Below are 3,268 nucleotides of genomic sequence, written 5' to 3'. Positions count from 1 at the left end.
CAGGATGTGAGTTTATCTGACTTGCATAAGATCCACTCTAGTTCAAACTACGTATTTGACCTAGTTCTCTCCTGCCTTGTTGCAAGAACACATACACAGAGAAGGGGAGGGGGGGGGGGGGAAGAGGGAGAGAGAGAGAGAGAGAGAGAGAGAGAGAGAGAGAGAGAGAGAGAGAGAGAGAGAGAGATGTTTACACAGGTTATCGCTATGGTAGCTCTAAATAATGAAAAGTTGTCAGTTGTGTACACGATTACTAGAAGAATCCGTTAAATTTCAGTTACGGAATAAATTGTACAAATATAAATGCTGTCAGTTTAACTAAATAACAGTGATTACAATCACGAACGACTTAAATTGGAGCTATCACGTAGCTAACGTGGGGTAGGGAACCAAAGACTGTATATTATTGGCAGAACACACGACAGGTCTGCCAGAGCGACTGCCCACACTACGCTCGAATACCACCGTGCGGTGCAGACTCGGTGCCGTGTAGGATCGACGGAGGACGTCGAACGGGTTCGGAGGAGGGCAGCGTCACGAAACAGGAGAGAGAGTGTCAGAAATACGGTACACTCGTCAGGGTGGCTTTTGTCGAAACGGGTGCATTTTTTGTCACCTCGACATCTTTTCACGAAATTTCGATCGCCGGCCTTTTCCTCTGGGCGTGGAAATATTTTCTCGATGCCTCGCTACATACAAAGGAACAATTGTAGTAATAAAGTAAGTCGGAGCTCGGACTGAAAGATTTGAGTGTTCGTTCGTCCTGCACGCCGTTCGAGAGTGGAACGGTAGAGTGGCAGTTCGCAGCTTCTGCCGTCCGTTCGAGTGCGAATTCCAGAGCTCTCGTGTAGGTCTGCGGAGAAGATACCGTGCAGCATTCTGCGGTAACGACGTACATCAGGCAGGGCGCCCGCCAGAGTCACGCGACACGTGCCGTGCCGCGGCGAGACGCGGGCTGGAGCCGCAGCTGCCGCACTGAGATGCGCAGAAGGCTTTCCGTCCATGTTCGAATATCGGTATGTTCTGATCTGATCTGATTATTCACCACAAATTTCGAGAATAACTCTGCACACCTTACTGCAAATGAACCTGTTCGTAAATCGCTGTCAGCAAATGCACTGAAGTAATATTTTCAAACTGGTGACCGACGCCGTAACAAATGTGTCTGACAATTTGTGCACGACACGGGTGCGTGTGACCACTCCTCCGCCCGAGAGTGGCTCCCTTTTCACGTAGGTACGCGTGACCGGTATCCTTCGGCCACTGACGGTGTCAGATACGGTGGGGAAAGGCACGGTCGACTTCCGAAGTCCCGGAAACTGCCGAAGTGTGAGGTGAACAGTTCACTCTGTCCGAATGCCGAAGACGGCAGCACTCCCTGAGATTCCCTCCTCGAAAGACGTAGCAGTACGCTCGCGGTGTACGTGATGCCGTAGGCTGTCTCCTTACGTACGTACGTACAGTGATTTGTGCTCGTATCGAAGTAATCCCGAGTCGGAGAAGTTTTGGGATGTCCGCGGCGACAGGGACAGACGGTGCTCGCACGCCAAAAGGTCGGCAAAAGTAATGGACAGATGGTGTCGTTCTCTACGGGAGGTGGCGAAATTTGCGGCCGTCTCATTCGGTACCGAAAAAATTGAGAGGAGGTCGGACACTCGAGCCGGCCATGTTACGGGACCGCCCGTTCCGATCCTGTGCCCGAGATACGTAGCGTTGTGTCGTGTCAGTCACGTATTCGGACAGAAAAGTGTGCAAGTGCTCTGCCGTGTCACTTCTGACGGTAGATACGTTATCCTTGCTGCACTTGAAGTGCGTGTTACTGGCATTCCCAAGCTTCCGGTGGCTCGGGGTTACTTCAGAGACTGTAAGTTTCTATTCCAAAGTAGTTGTATTTTCACTCCTCCGTTGACTTCTTCCAGTTGAAGCCTGTGACTCATGTCTTTTCTTTCTCCTAGCCACTGTGTGGATTGCCTCTCGGTGCCCGTTTCTGTTTTAGAGCATTTCTCCTTCCCACAACGTCCTGAATGCCTGTAATTGCTCTCGTGTCTTCTCTTCTTTTCCAGTCTTTCTTAGTGAGACCTAGGTGCATAATTTCTGTAGTTCTCTGAGCTGTTCAGAATTTTCTTTTCCAAAACTCATTAAAAATCAGAGTTCCACAGATTAGTACAGGAAGAACGCATTGTTTGAAAATGCCGCTCTGTGACTCTCTCATTATTAATGATTTAAAAACTGTCGGACGTCTTCTCTGAGTCCTCCAGCCTAGCCCGATTTCGAAGAAAATTTTGGGTTTCTATTCTCCTTCGATATCAGTTAACTGACAGAGATAAACGTACTCGTCAACATTTTTTAGACCGGTGTTCGGCAAACTCGATTAGACGGATCTGTCTATAGACAGTATGACAGTTGAAATTTCTCCTGTGAGCCAAAATATTTGAACTTAAGCTATGTAAGTAGATATGTTGTCATAACTTAATTAGGTTACTCCCAAGTTGCTCGTTGCTAAAAAAGAAAAGCCCTCAATCTGATTGAGATAAGTTCACTGAGGTCGACCCCTTCCAACTCTCCCGGTATACTTGTTTTGTCTATCTCCTTTCATTTATCCTCTCCGTAAATCCACTTAATAAATTTTAAGTAAAGTTAAAAAAAGTTGTACTTAAACTATAGAACGTTCGATGAATCTCAATATAGTGTGTAATTCGTTGAAAATATTAAATTATAAAGTGTCTGTAAAATTAAATTGTGACAAAGACTGCCAGTCAGTAATGAGAGCAAAACCTCGCATCTCCTCGGAAAGTCGGGTAAGTCAAGTTTGTAAGTTGTCTTTAATTTTAGGCACGATTCTAGGTTGTTGCAGACAGTGCAAGTTCTCAATTTACTTTTCGTATGGTACACGTTTGAAAATGATTATTTTCACAAATATGTAGATGTAAATACAGAAAGAGCAGAAAAATCTAATTTTTTTAGCTAATTAGATGAGTCAGGAATACTATTCGAGGTATTAAAAATCCACATATCTTCCTTCTCCAGGTCTTTCAAAGGAAACCACAGGTACTGTGAATTAAATTTACATTTGTTTTTTTCCCAATGTGTTGTATCAGTACAAAGACCTCAGATTTCAAGGTCTACAGATCTCTTTTTTGTTGTTGTTGTTGTTGTTGTTGTTGTGGAATCATACAGTGTAGGCTTTCACGGCCGGTGTTGTCTTCAGTTGAAACTTCCGGGCTGAGAGGCCGTGGTCGATGTGCAAAATTTCCACCTAACGTTTCGT

This window comes from Schistocerca piceifrons, chromosome 11, assembly GCF_021461385.2.
Source record: "Schistocerca piceifrons isolate TAMUIC-IGC-003096 chromosome 11, iqSchPice1.1, whole genome shotgun sequence".
In the NCBI taxonomy this organism is placed as follows: domain Eukaryota; kingdom Metazoa; phylum Arthropoda; class Insecta; order Orthoptera; family Acrididae; genus Schistocerca; species Schistocerca piceifrons.
This window is presented reverse-complemented; position numbering follows the sequence as displayed.